We start from the raw sequence: 20539 nt of genomic DNA, 5'->3' as shown, positions 1-20539 counted from the left end.
GCACTCTCACACACACGGCTGTTGCGCTTTTGCCACTCCCGCTGCATGTGTTGTTGTTTTGTCGGTGCAGAAGCGCTGATGCTCTCTCCCCAGCATCCCTCTGTGACACCCTGCTGCTCTGCACTCTGCCAGCATCTGCCTTCATTAACCCTTTACAGTGTGACATCACAAATATGTGATCAGAATGTTCTTAAACCAAACATTCTAATGCTGATGTGACAATCACTGCTGACAAAGGAAAACAGTGGAGCTCTAGAACAGTGACTGAGAATTCTGGAAAAAAACATTCCAGAAAACCTTCTCTTGAAAGGGTTAATGCTCTATCCAGCCTCCACAGGGCAGGGTCTGTGAAACAGCAGTCCAGGCATGTGCAGTAGGCACCTCTAAGATGGCAGAAGGCATCCTGTTTGTTGCAGAGAGGAACGCGTGTAGTTCCCTCTGCGCAGCAAAGCTCGTTTGTGGATATGGCGTGCGGTTCGTCTCTGGCCAGAAGCATAGCTCCGGAATGCGAGCTTTATGGTAGGGTGGACGATAAACATGCTTCTAATTGTGAGTGTAGAATTTTATTACGAGTTATACACTGGGAAACTAAGTATTTCCTTCAATTTGAGCTGTTTTAATGTGTTGCTAGATTTCCATTGTTGCTTCATTGCGATTTATAACCCAATACTTTGCTATTTGTCCTGAAGAATGGCTTCTTTTATATAACAATGACTAGAAGGACTAATAATGGAACATGATATGAATTATATATGCTGTATATGGTGTGTGTCTCTGGGTGTGCTGCTTTGGTGGGTGAGATTAAGGAGGAGCTTGAGATGACTTGTTTACATGGCATTTCACAGGGCTTTGCGGGTTGGTTATGTAAACAGATTTTGCAGTGTGGCAGTCCGGGACAACCGACTATAATAAAGTAAAAACACAGGGAATAGGAATGAGCCCCAGTCTGTGTTTTGAGGGGGGTAGAGCTAGGCAGGGGTTAGAGGGTATGAATGGAGGCAGAGCACATGGAGGGGGGGGGGGGTATGTGGAACTGACATCATATCACAGAAATGGGGGGTAGTGTTTGTGGGGGAGGGGAAAGAATCAGACCTAGTGCAATCCCCTATCTCATACCCATTATTACATTCACATATGCACTGCATATGCACACACACACACACTCACACACTACATATACACACTCACACACACACACTCACACACTACATGCACACACACACACATATACACACACTACATGCACACACCCACATACACACACACACACTTATACACACACACACCCACATACACACACTCACACACACACACACATATACACACACTCATACACACACACACTACACGCACACACCCACATACACGCACACACCCACACACATATACAGACACTACATACACACACCCTCATACACACACTCGCGCACACACATACACTCATACACACACACACACACACTCATACACACACACTGCACCCCGTCAGTCTCACAGACCAGTCAGGAGGTCAGTGAGAAGTGTAATCAGGCCCAGAAGTGCAAGGCTGTTCCCGTCCTCACAGGCAACAGGATTAGGTTTATGTAACATTTTATATCCGGCTGTTTTATTACACATACAGGGGGATTGTAGGGTGCACATTCGCGGTGGCCACAGTCTGGCCGGCGGGTGATTGGCTAAAGAGGAGAGTGGGGTGGGTGTGGGCATCAATGGGTCTTTATGGGAACACAGGTGGGAGGGGGCTTGAGTCTTGTGGCCTCCTGAAAACTTAATCTGGGAACTTTGTTCCCGTGTTTCTGCCACTAAACCCACTAATAAAGGGTTCTTTCATAAACAAAGACTCCACTCACTGTAGTTCTGTGCTTAGATTAATGTACGGCACAACATAGGAAGCGTGGTGTTACTGTGTTCAAGCACAATGTGTTTGCAAATGGCGGAGGTATGGTGTTAAAAATTCAAGAGCACAATGAAATATTTACGCACACGTGTGAAACGGATGTATACGATAGACACGTGCCTTTTTGTCCACATTCATGAGGTGTGGCCCAGATTTACCTTTAGAAAAGGTGTAAAATTGCTGTGTCATTCATGAACGGAAATGCACGGGCTAGCTAATCCAGTAATATATGCCTATTGTGACTTAATTTAGTCTGAATGCGCTGCTAAGGATCTTGGGATACAAGGTGTTTCAGTTCGGCAATTCATTTCAGCATGTGGTTAAACTCATTAGTGCTGAGGCTCATTAATTTGTTTTACCAAGGCTGAACTAGGTTGATGTGATAAAATAGCATTCCTCTAAATGTATTCATGATTTTTTGATTCTGTTGGTTTAGAAAAGCTTTAATTTCATAGTACACGATGTACAAGCGGTTGGAATGAATAATTAATAACTTTGTCACGTTGGTTTTGGAACAGTGTAGCAGTGACTTTCCCTGTATTATTAATGGTATTAATGTTATTAATGACGAGGGTAAAATAACACAAAGCACACAGCCATACAACATTGCAATCCATAATATCCTACACAACGGTGTGCTGGTGTTTTCATACTTTCATAAGTAATTTATATTACAGGCAACCAGTGTAGCCGATCCATTTTTGCTAATGATAATTGATTATTGTAGCCTGGTGCAAAGTGCTGGAACTATAGTGACCATTAGCTGAATGTTTATATCCTTAGCTTGAGAAACCAAGGTAACAAGGTAACTTGGCTGCTTTAAAACATGCAAAGCAAGCAGATCCCCTTCGCAGGGAAAGGAAGGTTGAAATGACTGCAGCTACTCCTCTTAAGTTGTACGATATTCCCAGGTGTGGGGAAGAGAGCTGTTGGGCAGTTTTATGTTTGCTAATTGTTGCCATTTGTGCATTTGCTAAGTACACTTAATGGTATGCAGAGGAGCAAGTCTGACTATGGAAACCATGGTTACCTAATCAAGAAGCTGAAGATTATTGGCTTCTGCATGCAGGGCAGTGTCATGACATTGGTTGATGGGGTGTCAGTAACAGAAAAAAAATTTTCTGCTATTATTTTCAGTTATATACACTCAGTTAGGACTTTATTAGGTAGACCTGTATACCATATGTTAATGCAAATATTTAATGAGCCAATGGCACGAAAAACATCCAGTGAGCAGCAGTTCTGTGGGCATAAACGCCTTCCTTGATAATGGGAGAAATCAGAGGAGATGGGTCAAACCTTTCAGTTGGTAGGCTACAGCAGCAGAAGACTTAATAAGTCTAAAAAATAAGTCATAAATACATAATAAAGTGCTCACTGAGTATATGTATTAAAAATTATAAGCTCAGCTTCTCAATATCAGCTGGTGGACGACTTAGAAAAAAACTATTGCTCTGAGATAATTTCTACTCCTTGATATAGGCCTCCTAAACATACACAGGCACACACACACACACACACACACACACACACATACAGACACACACACACACACACACAGACACACACACACACACACATACAGACACACACACACACACACACACACACATACAGACACACAGACACACACACACACACACACGCACACTGTCATGTATGCCATGGGCCAGCTGCAGTGCTGGACGTCTGTACCCTGGTCCTTGCGTGCCGCAGAATGGGAGAGAAGCTCTTTCTGACAGTCTGAATCCCCTCCACAGACACCCCGGAGCACTCGAAAATAAGAGTTACGATCGCCGAAATTATCAGACTTCATTATATTGTAGATGTTGTCCTAGGACAACTTCTCAAACTGCTGCAGTCATCTTTCTGGGCTTTGGCCTCTGTTGTGACTCCAAAGAGTTTTCCTCTGCGCGTGATTAATGTCCAAACTTTGTCTCGCTAAGCCGGCTGTAAAATAAGCCAATTAGCCAAAACGCAAGCTTTACAGTCTGGGTCTTTCTGTCGAGCATTGTTATATTTCTTCTTGTGGTCGTGCAAACCTGATTATCACCATTTTTACAGCTTCAGTCATCTTCATTTCACCAGTTGGCTCGTGTGTATATTTCACCCCGTCAGTCAGTGTTTGCCTTTTCGGTTTTGGGCCGTGGTAATTGTCATAGAGCGTTAAACTTCGAGCCCCCGAATGTTCGGCGAAAGATGAGAAGGCGTGCGTTTGACAGACGCCCTCCTGCGAGAGGACTTGGCCAGGCAGATGGTCCAAACGTGTTAGTCACCAGACCGACGAGCATGTCCTCCTCGAGCTGATATTTTCTGAGAGAACGGCACCTCCTCCGCTGCCTTCTGGCAGCTGACTCAATCGGAGCAGACCACATTAGCTCCGGAGGTAAGGTCTGACAGTCGGAGGGTTGCCGGTTCGATCCCGCCCCGGGTGTGTCAAAGTGTCCCTGAGCAAGACACCTAACCCCCAGTTGCTCCTCACAAGCTGGTTGGTGCCTTGCATGGCAGCCGATCACTGTTGGTGTGTGAGTGTGTGTGTGTGAATGGGTGAAAGAGAAGCATCAATTGTACAGTGCTTTGGATAAAGGCACTATATTTTTCTGTGCTTTGCTAAGCTTGTCTGGTGTGTTGGAACCTATGAAATATTCAGCATTCTGGTCCTCTTGGTTGGTTCAATTGCACCAGGCAAGATCAACAGAGCACAGAAAAGTACAAAACCATTACATATTTGACCCAAGTCTGTTTTTGAGTACCCTTGGGTACATGCCATCAGGGCCTGCCGCCTTGTTTGTCTTTAGTTTATGTAATTTGTCTAGTACTTCTTATCCCCCATCTAAATATCTGCTAAGACATTCTGAGTACTGAATATGCCTTCCGGCCAATGAATAACTTCCTCTCTGGTAAGACTCCATAGAGTAACTATTCGATGGTAACGCCCAGCACGTGTATTCCTTTACAAACCGGTGCACCGATTCATAAAGGACCGTATCATCATGTCCGCTTATCAGTTTGCCTCAGTGCTGATCTCTTGCGCAGCTGTAATTACCGGGCTGGGTAGAGATTTATATGAGTGTGGGTGAATATGCTTCAAAGGGCGCTTTCATGTGAGAGGGACTCGAATGAGTCCACAGTTGCGAAAGGAATAAAGATCCGTCTGGGTGATCTCGTGTGTCCTCTGTATAGGCAATTTCCTCCGCGTTCGTAAAGGACTGAGTGGCTGGTGTTCCGTAGCACGGTGCCACAGGATGACGCAGCTATCGCCGTTAGGAGAGGGGCGGTTACTGGGGGAGGTATCCCGGAGGAGGGCTAGAGGGTTAAGAACCGTGCAGAGTAGCCGCTAGGTCAGCAGTCCGGCTAATGGCCGGGCCTGTGGTGGAGATGCGTGCGGTCGCTTGAAGAGAACGGATTGTTTCTTTTTTCCCGGTGTGAAAAGAATTGCTTGGACCTTGTTTGGTTTAGCCCCTGTTGCGACTGATACTAACGTTCTTTCTCTTTGGTTTCCTGAGTGAGTTTCGTTGTTCTTCTCCTGGGGCTTGTCAGGGCCCTTCTTACTTACTTACGCCTATTACCCCTACTGGGGCATAGGCCGTCAACAAAGGTTCTCCAAGCATCCCGATCCTGGACCAACCTCTCCAGCTCTCCCCAGGTGTGTCCCATTTTCTTGGCATCAGCTTCCAGGTCTCTGTGGCAGGTGTTTCATGGTCGGCCTCTGTTTCGTCTCCCCTGGGGGTTCCACCTGAGACATTGTCTTCTGATGCTCAAGGATGGTTTACGGAGTGTATGACCAATCTATCTCCAGGGCCCTTCACCCGCTCTGAACTACACCTGTCACCTCAAACCAAAACTCGTGGTGGAAAGGTTCCTGGAGGTGGACCTCTCAGGGGAAACCCGGAGCCATTCAGACCTTTAATGTGTTGCAGTTGGCTGTCACCACGGCACCCGGAGGACTACCCTGAGCGTGCCTTAGTAGGCCCCTTCCGTGCACGGGGTGGGGGGTTGGGGGGTGGCCGAGGTCGAAGCATGTTCCCCTGCTGCCAGTATCCCCCGATCAATGACTGCGACCTGACTGTGTTACCAAACACATCGATAGCGGCTCACCGCAGTCTTCCTCCCCTGGGCTGGGCTCGCCGGAGGGGGGCCAAATCGCACTCCCAGAGCCATTACAGCTTAACCGGTTAATGGGCGCAGAAGCCATCAACCACCGTCAGCACCCTATTATCCTTTACCCAGTGTTTTCAGATGTGTTTTCAAGTCGTTGTATAATTACACCGCTGTCTTAACTCTTCTGGGACAGGTGCAATCGCTGGGAGTGCAGTACTTTCTGTGCATCCTTCCCAGCTGTGCTAATGTAGTCTAATTGCCACGTTTGGAGTAAAAAAAACTACTGATGGCTGCAGGTTCCTGGATGCTTTCTGCATCCACGATGCCGTGGCTATGTGGTGCAGCAGATGGAGAATTGGACTTGTCCCCAGCAGGCTGTATTTACACAATGCTGCATTGACAGCTGTTTCCCTGGTTAATATTTAGAATGATTTAGAATGTGAAAGCTATGAGAGTTGCCCAGGGTGATGGTGGTTTTTTAGAGCTACAGTTCAGCGGCAGGTGAGATTACGTCATTGAGATGCAAACGGTCGTAATGGTTGTGCTGTCACAGCACCCCTGAAGCTGAAGTGGTTCAATGGAAACCAAGCTTCCGCACTCCACAAATGTGCCCAGATTTCTGGGTGTTTGATCCATGGAAACGTATAAGAACCGGAGACCTCTTCCAAGAATCCCTATGGGAGCTGCTCAATGGTGCTTGATGCGGTGTTTGACTGTGGAGCTTTTTTTGGCACTGGTGCACGGGTACCTTACTGTGAAGGGATGAAAAAGGGTTAAACAAATCTTAAATCTTCTTTTGTGCAGCTCAGAACCAAAAAGTGGTCCCTGGAGAATAATTAATTCAGTGTCAAATTTTTGAATTTCAAAGTACTGTCAAAAATAGTATCATTTTTCACAGGGTAAGTTCATAGTTTTGAATGGGCTTCGATGTGGAAATTTGCTTTTTGGCACCAGAGGCTTAATAAACCACTGGAGTCTGCTAGCTTCTGGGGATATGTAAATTCCTGGTCCCCTGGTTTGACCTAGACCACAGGAGATGACAACGCGTGATTCCTGTGCTTTCATTCATTCCAGCTGGCATATCCTTATTTTTGTTTCGCAAAATACAAGACAAAAGATAAATTGGCAAGGGAACCACTTCAGTATTTATGAGCTTGAACCGAAACTCCACTGGTTTGAGTGTTTTCATTGCGTATTTGCCAGGGTAAAGTGGCTAACCACTGAGGCGTCCTGGCTCCTATTAACATCAGAATCTCTCTTTTGTAGCTATAGAAACCGAGGCAGCGAACCGTCCGTTTCTCTGCTCGTTCGGAGAAAGAAAAGCGGGCACGGTGTACAGCCTGCCCACTCTCACACGAACGCGGCTTGGATTTGGGTTGCATAACGTGTTGATCAGCGCACGAGCTGCACGGTGTGCAGACGTGAGCTTGTATCTTTTTTTGTTGTTTATTTATTTCCGTTTTTTCGAGCTGCCGCTGGATTTCGTGAACCGCGCGCGGTCGTGAGCGGTCGCTCGTTACGTAAGCGGCGGTGGCGGGTTTCCGTGGCGATTCGAACGGAAGGCCAGGGCCTCTCTGATTGAAATAGCTGCCGAGGGACTGCGCTGTTTATCTGTGCTGAAGATAAACAGCGCAGAGAAGCGGCCCATTGCGTGATTTATCTGCCGTTTCTGGCGTCGACCTGCTGAAACGGTCTTTAGTGTTCTTCTGCCGCGGCCCGTCCGCTTCGGATAGGTTATTCGCAGAATACGGGTGAAGCCGGGCCAAAGGAATTAACGCAGTTCTGCCAGAACACTTCCTGCGCTTAGCCTAGTGGTGCCACAGAGGGAGGGAGAGAGAGAGCGAGAGAAGGAGGGAGAGTGTGTGAGAGAGAGAGTGAGAGAGAGTGAGAGAGAGTGAGAGAGAGTGAGAGGGAGTGAGAGGGAGAGCGAGAGAGAGCGAAAGCGAGGGAGGGAGAGAGGGAGGGAGGGAGAGGGAGAGAGAGAGAGCATTGCGCCTCTGACAGGGCTCTTCAGTTCCCGTTTTAGGAGCATTTGCTCCTGAAATTGATGTGCGCTAACTGGAAAAATCATTTCTACCAATTTGGATGCATTAGCACGCTCCTAAATCTTTCAGCTTTGGAGCACTCGTACTCCTTGGAAAGAATGTTAGCATAGAGCCCTGCCTCATTGAGATCACTGATCTCCCAGGATTTCCGCCTGTAAGGATTTAGCGCTCTCTTTCAGTGGGGAGTTTTGGGACGCCCCATGAGTGCTGCACACGGTTGGGGGGTGTTGAGACCCTGTCGGTGGGCCCGTCCCGGGGGGGGAAGGCTGCAATGCGGCGGGGGGGCGTCTCCATGGTTTCCCAGGTGCCCCAGCTGTCCGGGTCCTCCTGGGGGGACCCGTCAGGGGGCAGGGGGACGACAGCCGTCTCCGCCAGCGCGAGTCGGAGAGGAAGTAGGCCGCGACTGGGGCGGGCCCCGGGGCTTTGACGGGCGGCTCCGGCTCTGGAGTTTCCATCGGGGGGGGAGGGGGGAGAGGAGGAGGAGGAGGAATCGCCCGGTCCGCGGAGCGTCCTCACGCTTGATGAAGCGGAGGCACGCGGTCCCTGAGCAGCGCCGACACAAAGACGCGGCAGATGGCGGAATCGCTCCCTCGGTTTTCCCTGGGAGTAAATGAATTCTGTTTTTTGTGGGCTGTAGTGAATAATTGAACAATGCTCCGGCTGAAAGCTGAAATTAAGTAGCGGCTCACACACAGGGAACCCATTCAAGCTAAAGGAACTGAGATTTTTAGGCCAGTAAACCAGTTTACTGTACCATCGTGGTTTCTGTGAACTTATCAACGGGGAAGTTAAGTTCTGCAATTTAAATGCAGTAGGTGATTGTTTTGTATTACATATACATTTAAATAAACAACATATGCCGTGATGTTATGGTTTACTTTTTTTTGTTTGCTTACATTCATTATACATCACCTATATATTGAATCCCTGCTGTGTACAATATACTACACGTATATATTTGCACACGGATTTATGGGGTTGTATAATAGTGTGTTGAGTGTGTATTGATTTTCACCAATGTGCCCAATGACCTCTGACTAATGCTTACATTCAGTCAAGTGTATCGTGTTCAACCAGGTCCTGAATGACCAATCCATCAAACTTAATTCAAAAAGATCATCGATACCTCTAATCTGTATCTCCTACATTATTTCCCCTCCGCTCAAAGCACAATTAACGGTGATATCTTTGTTGTTAAACCTATTGGCCTGAGTGGTCTGGTAAACGGGCTATTAAAGCTAATCCTCAGCTGTGTTAGCTCTGTTCGCGTAGTGTGTTCTCCTGATAGTGGTACGTTTGTACGAGTCGTCATTCCTGCTCTAGTCAGTGCCCATTCTTAAATATATATATATTATATATATTTTACTAAATATAAATGTATTTAAGTATATATTGGCATGTCTACAGTTTGTTCTGTATTTTGGCGAGTGTGTATGCACTATATGGTATATTTTGGTGTGTGCGTGAATGTGGTATATTTTGGCGAGCGTGCATATGTGATATATTTTGGCAAGAGTGTGTATGTGGTATATTCTTCCGAATGTGTGTATGTGCTATATTTTGATGAGTGTGTCTGCCGAGTGTGTATTTTTTTGTGATTAACTGTAATTTAGAAACATTTCATTACAGAATATTCCACACATTTTTTATTTTTTTATTTTTTTATTTTGTGACTGTGCATGTGGTATATTTTGGCAAATAAATTTGGCATAATTTAGTGTGTGTGTATGTGGTATATTTTGGCATGTGTGTGTGTGTATGTGGTATATTTTTGTGTGTATGTGATATATTTTAGTATGTGTGTATGTAGTATATTTTAGCATGTGGGTATGTAGTATATGTCAGCCAGTGTGTGTGTATGGTATATTTTGGTGTATAATGTGTGTCTCTGCAGCCCTTTGTCCTCTGTGTGCATGGCTGTTTGTCTGGGTAGCCTGTTCCTCAAAGATAACCACTGCCTACCAAGCAACACACCACACCCCGCCCCCACCCCGGCTGCACCAATCAGCTCCCTCCTCTGTTTACCTCCAGATCCATTAAATATGCAGAGCAGTGAGGGGGGGTGATTTGGGGGCGGGGGGGTAAACTCCAGGTCTCTGAGAGACTGACACCAGCAGGGTCCCGGTGCAAAACCAGCAGCCAGCGCACACCAGGGGCGACACATTACCAACTAAACCAGAGGAGCGCTAATGAAGAACCCAACCGTGCACCTCCCAACACCAGCAAAACATCCTACGCGCGTTTCGTTCCAGCGCGTTGAACCTCGCCGCTCAGGAATAAAGCTCCGCTTTTCCAGTCACGCGAAACTCACGCGCGCACCTGTAAAAAAGGGAAAGACGTCACCTGCGGTTACCGCCAGTAACGTTACGGTCCCGACCGGCTCAGCGTTAAAGGTCAGCCTCTCACCTGGAAGCATCATGTGTTGGCGCACCCTGTTTTCCAATTAGACGAATGCAAATAGAGCATGTTTTATTCACCGGTCGACATGTGGGCCCTGGCCTTTCGTAAGGGTCAGAAACGTGCGTGCACATGCGCCTGCACATCACTCCATAGTCAAACGGCACACAGTCATACACACCGATAAATGCACAATAAAAATATAATATTAAAAAATAAGGTAGTACTTTATTAATGCCAACCGGGATTAGTCGTCAGCAGTAAATAGTGATTAATCTGCAGCAGCATTGAATAAAAACTGTACCCTGTTGACAAACTGTACACAATCTCTTGGAGACCCTGAGGACCGTAAACTGGTTGGATATTAATGAATATCACTATTCATTGGTATGTGAGTGTGTGTATGAATGGGTGAATGAGAAGCATCAATTGTACAGCGCTTTGGATAAAGGCCAACCATTTACATTTACCATTTACTTCCTGTAGATACTCTGTCCTCTGTATGGGCTGATGCAAGTGTGGCATCTTAAGTCCTGACATTGTGCCCCCCTGTGAGAGATAAGAGGCCGTCTGTGACGGGGCAGGTCTCTGTAGTCTTAGAATAGCCAAATCTGGAATAGCACCATCCCTTAGGCCCCTAAACAGGGCCCTGTGTTTACTGTCAGGATTGGAGAGAAGGTCTAGAGAGGATACACATTCTCACAATATGCTTTTGATATTCATATAATACTCAGAAAAGTGTATATGAAAGGGTTCAATAGCAGTGCACATTCAGGAGTCCTGTACACGTTTCAGTGTGTGTGTGTGTGTGTGTGCTTGTGTGTGTGTGTGCTTGTGTGTGTGTGTGCTTGTGTGTGCGTGTGTGTGTCCTGCACGTGAGTCTGGTAGAGTGAGTGTGTGAAATTATGGGTGTTTGCACATTTGCTTCATTAGCCTGCTGATGGAAGATGCTCATTCTCACGTTTACCTCGGAATACTTTCTAAAACTGAGCTGTTGGTTTTTTTTCATTTCGTGAAGGTTTCCCCTTAAAACACACTGGCTTAGGTCACAGTAGCGTTGCAGTTTATTTGGTCCCCATAGTGAGTTGCTCGTATTACAGCATAGAAGTAAATATATAGAGGTACGGACACTCGTTTGCCTCATCGTTATCTTCAACCGACTTATTCAAAGACATGCTGGAATGATCTTCATTCACATGTTTACAAGGAATACAGTTTTCCACACTGAAGGAGTCTATATAGAGGAGTCTATGGTAAAGAGGAGTCTATATAGAGGAGTCTCTATGGTAGAAATGAGTCTCTGTGGTAGAGAGGAGTCTCTTTGGTACAGAGGAGTCTCTGTGGTAGAGAGGAGTCTATATAGAGGAGTCTCTATGGTAGAAAGGTCCCATTAGAGCCCTGCCCTTTTTCCCTCCCAAGGTGAGGAAGTATTAGGCCTGATGATGGATGACTGACGGCCATAATGGACGTGAGGAATGCTTTTCCCCTGCAGGGGGAAAGGCAGCAAACGCATCCAAATCGTCAGTGTTCTTGGAAAAGACGCGGCCGTCAGCTTTAAAAGAAAGCTGTGATTGACGGCCTGTTATGTTTGGGGAGCTGACAATCTGCCGCGCTCTCTCGCCCTGATTGGGAGTTGCCGTAGAAACTGCGTGCGAGATGAATACAGAACTGCTGCTTTGGCTCTGTATGAAGACTCTGCGGGGGACTAAAGCAACAAAAGGTCAACCTTCAACTCAAACTCCAGTCCGTGTAGCATAACGTACACAGAACCCCCAGAGCAGAGAGCGTATCTGCTCTTTCTCTGTCCCTGTGAAACAGATTAGCGTCAGAGAATGTTTTCACCGCGACCTTATTAAAGTGATTAAAGTGATTAACCGTATGCGGCTTTGTGCTGGAACCTTGTGAAGGCTAACGGCCATTGAGAAGCCTGGCATCCCAGCTTACGTGCTTCGGGCCAAGCATCTCGCAACAGGGTGCGCTTCCATAGGTGACCACTGGGGGCACTGCTTTAGGAGAATTTCATGTAACGCACAAGTGGGACCTGGGACTGGGCATAGTGTCAGATTCCACACAATCTACAGGGCAGGCAAACATCTTGAGAAAGTTACACAGCTTACATTCTTTTACATTCTGGTCGATATGTATGCGAGAAATTCAGAGGTGTGTTCAAGACGGCAAAGGTTCACGGCAAACCATGTTTGCAGCAAACAGTTACTGTTGAACAATTTTAAATGAACATTTCATTTAGTTCGCCACCAACACATTTTGAATACAAATGGATGCGGTTTAGATCTAACAATGCCAGCTAGCTGATTCGTTGCTTATCTGTGATACATTTTTTAAGCTGAGAGCTAATATTACATTGATTAAAGTGTATTATAACAGCCAAATAATTGTCAACTTTTTTTCCCTCTGCATTTCCCCCATCAGCAGCCATTTCTTTTCGCGGCACACAACTTTTTCAAACTGTTCACTAACGTTAGCTAATGTTTGTGGCAAACAGAAAAAAAGTTTGAATATGGTCTCAAACGTTAGCTAACGTTTGTGATCTTGAATGCACCTCTGGTTAAGCACCTTGTTCAAGGGTGTAGGGAATATAGGGAATCAAATGTAGGGAACCTACAAACAGCCCAGTTCCCTTACACTCCACTGGTGCACAGTGGGAGAACTGCAGACCCATCTTTACCTCTAATACTCTATTGATTCCTTTCCCTAGTCCCTGATCTGGAAAAAAAATCGTGATGACTACCATTAAACACCCGCTAAGGTTATGCTTTGCAGTTTCCGGAAAAACACACACAAGAGCGCAATGACCCGTTTTGTCCTCACCTGCAGTGTTTGGGTCGATACGGTTTGCTATAGGGGAGCCAGCCAGACTGTAGGCCGTCTGTGTGTAGGAGTGTACTGGCCTGGGCCTGTTCCAAACAAAGACCTCGGTGGCCATTGGATTTCTTCTGGAAGGGGACGCCAGCACCGAGCAGGAGTGACCGTTGGGGGGATGAGGGAATGAGACGGTGGTTCTCCAGGATGTCGGGGAGGTGGGCAGTCTCTCTCACCGTAATGCTTGTAATCACGTCCAAAGGGAGCCGGTTAATAAGAATGTATAGAATTGGAGCCATGGCAACAGGGGACGTGCCGTACGCGTGTGGCATTTCGGGAAAATCTCCGCTTATCTCCCTCCGCAGGCGTGAACCGTTTCATCTGATGAAAGGTGCCCCGAAATTTCCCCCGTTTTGTTCCCTCCGGGTGCGTGAAACGGCGTCCTCCTTTTTGGTCCCAGCTTTCCGGGGTCCCTCTGCGTGCCGGAGGCTCCTGCCTGTGATCGGAAAGCTCAGTTCAGAATTTAAATTCACCACAGAAGAAACGAAACCGCAAACACGGCCGACTGGCACGCTTCACCGCGCTGAATTTCTCTCTGCTCCCTCTGCGGCTCAGTTCTCAGATGTTTCTCTAGTGGATTGAATCACGATTTGACATGTTTAAAGGTAATAGATCATTTCGGTCAAGACAGGAATTGCAGCAACAGACACCCTAAAACCCTGTTTATCCCTCCCCCTTCTCTGTGAACGCACTGAAGTTATATTACATTATTGGCATTTGGCAGACGCTCTTATCCAGAGCAACGTACAGTTGATTAGACTAAGCAGGAGACAATCCTCCCCTGGAGCAATGCAGGGTTAAGGGCCTTGCTCAAGGGCCCAACGGCTGTGCGTAGCTTATTGTGGCTACACCGGGATTAGAACCACCAACCTTGCGTGTCCCAGTCATTTAACTTAACCACTACGCTACAGGCCGCCTAAGTTGAAACGCCCTTGGCTTTTGCAATTAGAACCAAGTGTCGGGCATCAGCTGTATATTTTGATACCCCGAATTTAAGGACTGTAAACACAAGCAGAGGGTGTTTTTCAATAATAGGAAGGGATTTACAATGGTCTTGTAACAATGTTTTGACACAAAAATCTTACCTTATTGTACCTTTAAATTGATAAAATTGTTCTTTCTTTAAATGCTGGACTTCTGCAAAGGTCGGGTTTATGAAATCACTGCGAGCTGTGTGACTCACTCGTTGCGTTCGCTGTGTGCTGAGTGTGAAGTGGTTTGGGTTGCCTGAAGGGTCAGCGTGTGGGTTCTGGGCTTCTCGGGATAATAAGAGTGAATTACAGTCGTGATGTCATTTCCTGGGTCTCAAGTGCAGCCGTGAGACCCCCACTGTTCTCAGCCTGACTCATTTTATTCATCCGCGACCGTCTGTAGGGTAGAGCTGAAACAAACGGGAGCTTAAAACGGAACAAATATCGTTTTAATTATCAATGACACGGGCGCCTTGGCGGCCTCTCGTGAATTTCATTTCCGGATGCTATCACCCTCCATAATAAAATAAAAGTGCTCTTTCCGGTCTGTTGTGTGTGTGTTCAGTGCACTTTCCCTGACTGTACAGTTGGTGCTATCAGGGGACCTGTTGTTCATTAGGAGAGGAGACACAGAGGCATCAGAATAGCCATCTGGGGGAGGGAAAAAGATTGTTGCTTTTAAAAGATGGGAAAACCTCTTTTAAATTCAAATGGGGTCAAACCGGAATGCATTACCGTCACTAAGCATTCTGAAGCGGACAACTTCTTTATCCTCGTGACAAAAACCAGGCAGGAGGGACTGCTTGGAACTAAAGCTGTCGAACAAAGGTTTTGCGCTATCCCAAAATCCATTAAGAAGCTCCTTTTGAATGCAGGTCTTTGAGAACCCTGCCTGCAAACTCAAACCTCCGGGAAGGTTGAGCTGAAAAGGCGAAAGCTATTAATGTCACATGATTTAGAAAGAGCATTTGCAACATTTTGAAGGTAACTCCAGGTCAAAGTTCAACGTAACTGTTGCAAGTAAAAGTGGAGTAGTGTTTTATCCAAGGAGTCGCAGTGCTGTAAACAGTGTTTCAAATACCCCACAACACAATCCACATTTAGACCACTGCTGACGGACCTGTGCAGGTCTAAATGTTTGTTTGTCCTGTATTTTAAAATAAGCTCTGGGTTATGTGTGTGTCTGTGTAGTACTGTGGCCACCCATCCCTGGTTCATATTTGATTGTGTCAAATCAGCAAAAACGACACTTGTGATTGTTAGTCAGTTGTGGACTTCTTTGTAGGAAGTAGCCCAAAGAGTTTTCCTCTCCGAGTACGAGTCAACATTTATTCCGCCCAAATGCACGTGTCTCCGACATTCTTCTTTTCCCCCCTCTGACCACTCTATAAATATCTTCTCCTCCAGATTCAGACACGTTCATTTCATCTCACAGATCATAGCGGAAAAACTGCATTCGCATTGAATCATCTCACAGCTCCTGCAAAAATTCAATAACTGTGCCTTTGTGTATAATGTATTATGTGTGTAATGTGTTCTCTCTGAAAGGCTCTGTGATGATTCTGTGGTGAAGGAAGCAGTACTGGGAGGATTGGGTTGTGCAGCTGGGACAATTTGATGAATCGCGAAGTAATCGTCTCGTCGTTTAATTGTCTTGCCTTTTCGATTTGCCGACAAAATGAGTGAAAGGGGGGGCACTATGCTGTGAAGGAGGCCTAATCAGAGAGAGGGAGAGGGAGAAGGAAAGAGAGGGAGAGGGAGAAGGAAAGAGAGGGAGAGGCAGAGGGAAAGAGTGAGGGAGAGTCAGAGGGAAAGAGAGAGGGAGAGGCAGAGGGAAAGAGAGAGGGTGTATTTCATCCTTGGGCTGTGTTAGGCAGTGTTGGACAGTGTTTAGCAGTGCTTCACAGTGCAGTGTTCTATCATTTTGGGCAATATCAGGCAGTGTTGGGAAGTTTAAGTCATTGTTATGCAGTGTTAGACATTATTAGGCAGTGTTGGACAGTGTTTGCCATTGTTATACAGTGTTTGGCATTGCTCTGCATTGTCGGGCAGTGTTGGGCAGTACTGTATAGCAGTGCTTCACAGTGTAGTGTTTAATCTGGGCAGTATCAGGCAGTGTTGGGTAGTTTTGGTCATTGTAATGCCGTGTTAGGCATTATTGGGCGGTGTTGGACTGCGTTTGCCATTGTTTGGTGGTGTTTGGCCGTGTTTGGCAGTGTTGTGCGGTGTTAGGCCTGGGGCTGCGTGTGTGGAAGGCCCTGGATGCTTCCCTCACCTCCTGCTCCACACACCTGTCCTGTCCTCTCAGGAGGACTCAGGAGAAGGCTGGTCACCTGTAGAGCAGGTGGGGATCTGGGGCTGCAGTTTAAACCATAGGCCTATGGAGGGAGGTATAGGCCTAGGTTGGTTCTGGAAATGGCCATAGCACCACACATAGCTGTCACATAATCACATTTCTGGTCTAAAATATAAAGCATTTTTAAAATGAATTATTTATTGATAAAATATGCAGATATCATCGAGGCGCTTCCAATTGCATCTAATGAAACCACTCCATATCTATAGTTTGAAATTGACAACAGGAAGTTAACTAATGTTATATTAATGACAGTTATACTACGTCATCCAGGTATTATCTGTGGGGCATATGCGTACAGCGATTGCTAACTACGCGCTTTGAAATTATTTGATCTTTGCGGACGTGGTTTGCAGCCTTTGCGACCCCTGCACAGACCCGTTTTCACGTGTACTGCACTAGAGAATAGCACAGCCTCCACACTCTGGTTTTCAGTGATTTATCTCAAATGAAAAGGTCTGGAGGTTAGAACTGGTCGGGTCTGAAACATCAATCAGAATTGGCAGGGGGGCAGGGGTGAACATGACTCTTCATTTCGCTAACCACGGCCGTGCTGACATAACCGTTGCACTAACCGAGGAAGATGAAGGCTAGCATTCTTCATGGCATTTTAAGAACACTTCCTTGTCACAAGTGGTTAGGCCGCACTTTCTGAAGATCTCTCATGGTAGGAAAATCTTTGAGTTTACGCAGCGCTCGCCTGGCCGATAAATCCACTGTGTATCAGTGCTTCATGAAGTGTTATAGTGCACAAATTCCAATTTAATGCTCAGGCAGGGACGTAAATTGAAATTCATCCCCCGGCGTTTCTCTGGGAGCGGTTTGCCAATTCAGCGTGTGTGTATGTGTGTGTCTCTCTGTGTGTGCCTCTGGTGTGAGTGTGTGTGTGTGTGTGTGTGTGTGTATATGTGTGTGTCTGTCCTGTGTGTGTACATGCATATGTGCATGCTTGTGTGTGTGTGTATGTGTGTGTGCATGCATGTGTACATGCATATGTGAATGCTTGTGTGTGTGTGTATGTGTGTGTGTGCCTGTGTGTATATGCTTATGTGCATGCTTATGTGTGTGTGTGTGTGTTTGTGTATATTGATCTCTGCAGAATGGCATTGATCTTTGTGGAATTGAGGCCAGCATGTTCAACAGCCTCTAGAGAGTACTGTTGGGTAATAGTTTACATATTATTATTATTATTATTATTATTATTTTTATTAACAGACTTAAATTGCATACACATTTACATGCTATCTATTTATTGCAGCCGTATATTTGACTGACGCACAGAGCTCTTACACAGTGGAGAGAGTCAGTCTTCCACTAGGGAATGGAACCCCTCCAGTAAATAAAGCCCTGTGCCACGCTGCTGTTCTGTAATGGCACTGCAGGGAGAGAGGCACTGGGCTCTGTACATACGACTGAATTGCAATTATACTCTAACTGTCAGTGCTGTGTACTGGGGAGGGGGGCGGGTGGTTAGTTACCGTGACGTCCTTTCATGTTTCCATCTGTGTTCCCTCTCTCAGCTCTCTCTTCCGTTGTGTGATCGCTCGCTCTGTTCCGCAAGGGTCTCTGGGTTGTGGGTGTGTGAGGAGGTTGCACCTCCTCCTGAATTTGGGCTGGACCTCCTCTGTTTGGGACCGGGGGCGGATGTCGTGGAGAGCGGGTCGGTTCCCTCTCACTGTTGTCAGGGCGAGACGCAGAGCGTGTCATTCTCTCTGTAAGAATGTTCCCTGCCGCAGTCCTGGACATTGACGGAGCTCCACTTCAGCGCGGTGGCGTTTCAGAGCCTGGGGGGGAGAGCTGCTGATGAAAGCGGGGTAAACACTCACTGATTGGCTGCAGCACAGCTTCTTGCTCTCATCTGCAGGAGTGTGGCCGGGGGCCGGGGGCCTAGCTGACTCAAAACCTTCCTGCGGTGATGCTGCTGTGTTGTGGCGATGTTAGAATTCCAGTAGTGTTGTGAGAATATTTAGGTGTGTTAGCTGTAACTCCACTGGGCTCAGGCTCAGATGTTTGGGAGGGCCACACCGAGAATTCATTTTCAGCAAACATCCATCTGTATCCATATGTGGGCACTTGCCCTGGCACAGCCATATTGAGCTGAGTGGGGACTGATTTACAATTGATGATTTGGTATACTATATAGCAGGGAACAACAACTTGTGGTCCTCAAGGGCTGAGAACTGCTGGTTCTCCACCCTCCCTTCAACTTGGGAGTCAGGTGTGAAGGCCGATCAGTAGCACTAATTACCAGGGAGAGTTCATGGTCCCTATACAGTTGGTGAAGAGCCCAGAACAACCACAAAAACATATGCTGTGTCTCTGGAGACTGACCTCAGTTCAGCCAGGACTCAAGTTTGAGAATAGACCCCTGCTAGAGGCTGACCTCAGAACAGCGTTGGTGCTCTTAGCACTGTAAATAGATGTGTCTTTACCCTGCTATTTATGGGCGCCTGCTTTTCAGCCCGGGCATATTGTTGCTGCAGTAATCTTTCTGCAGAGATTTATGTACAGCTTATCTCCGCAGTCCCATAAGAACACAGTGATAGCTGACATGTTGAACATACTGACTGGATGGATTGCATAATGCCTGTGTGGGTCTGTACCGGAGGATTAGATCCAATCACATTTAACCCTGAAGAGTAGGTTTTTTGGAATGTTTTTTTCTAAATTCTAAATCAGTTGTTCTAGAACACCACTGTTTTCAGTTACCATAGTGAGTGTGACATCAGCATTAGAATGTTCAGTTGAGGACATTCTACTCGCATATTTGTGATGTCACTCCTTAAAGGGGCAATGGTCTATGCAGAAAACCTCATCTTCCTAAGTGGGAGGGTGGGGTTGGGCAGAGAAACAGGCAGGTCTCACCGCACCAAGGGGGGTGGGGTGTCTCTCAGAGCTGAAAATCACCCCATCAAAGAGCAGTAAACCAAGGACCGGCGAGGGCTTCACATGGTCTGTATAGCCGAAGGGTGTAGCACAGCCTCGGTCAGCAGGGAGAGGAGGGGATCAGTCACTGCTGATGGTCTTAAGCCGTCGCCCTTTGATTCTGTCAGCAAACCGGAGGAAAATCAATCGCTCTCGCACCTGGAAAGAAACCCTCATCCTGATCAGACTCCGGATCGCCCAGCCTCCCTGTACCTGAAGAGTGTTAATGAGAGTGGTCCTGTGAACCAGACGTGATGGCGTTTCACATGCCAGCGGTGACGGGTCTCTGTCTGAGTGAGGCACGCTCGCTTGCTGTTTGTCTGTTTCCTCAGGGTATGTGTGTACATGTATGTATGTATGTATGTGTGTGTGTGTGTGTGTGTGTGTGCGTGTGCCTGTGTGTATGTGTGTACATGTATGTGTGTGCATATCTGTGTGTATATGTAGGTCTGAGTGTATATACGTTTAAGTATGCTAGTGTGTTTTATTGTATATATTTAGTGTTGTGTGTGCGTGCTTGCACGTGTGTGCCTGTGTTCCTGTGTGTGTGTGTGCACATGTATGTGTGTGCGCATGTGTTTGTGTCTGTACGTGTGTGTTCCTGTGTGTGTGTTACACACACATATATGTGTGTGTGTACGTGTGTGTACGTGTGTGTTCCCGTGTGTGTGTGTGTGTGTGTGTGTGTGTGTGTGTGTGTGTGTGTATGTGTGCATGCAGTCTCTCAGGGAGCTCAGACACTGGTAATACACTGCAGTCTGGCTGCACTGAGCCCTTTGCTCTCTCTCTGCTCCTGACTCTGTAAATGTCATCAGAGCTCATTGGTGATTGGATTGGGGATTAATAGCCGGCAGCACACGCATTAGCTTACCACTTCTCCGGGATAATCCTCAGTGTTTCAGTAATCTCCTGCTGAGTGCATAGGCCATGCTACCTGATCTGAAATGGTGACAGTGTGTACAGGGAC

The 20539-nt window shown here is 46.7% G+C and overlaps 1 protein-coding gene across 2 annotated transcripts in view; it reads left to right on the top strand.

Moving 5' to 3' along the window:
• abr (ABR activator of RhoGEF and GTPase) overlaps positions 1-20539 on the top strand; it is a 187923-nt gene that overhangs the window by 30366 nt on the left and 137018 nt on the right. The gene's annotated exons all lie outside the window — the stretch shown is intronic.

The sequence above is a fragment of the Conger conger genome, chromosome 7 (assembly GCF_963514075.1).
Source record: "Conger conger chromosome 7, fConCon1.1, whole genome shotgun sequence".
NCBI classification, from domain to species: domain Eukaryota; kingdom Metazoa; phylum Chordata; class Actinopteri; order Anguilliformes; family Congridae; genus Conger; species Conger conger.
This window is presented reverse-complemented; position numbering and strand designations above follow the sequence as displayed.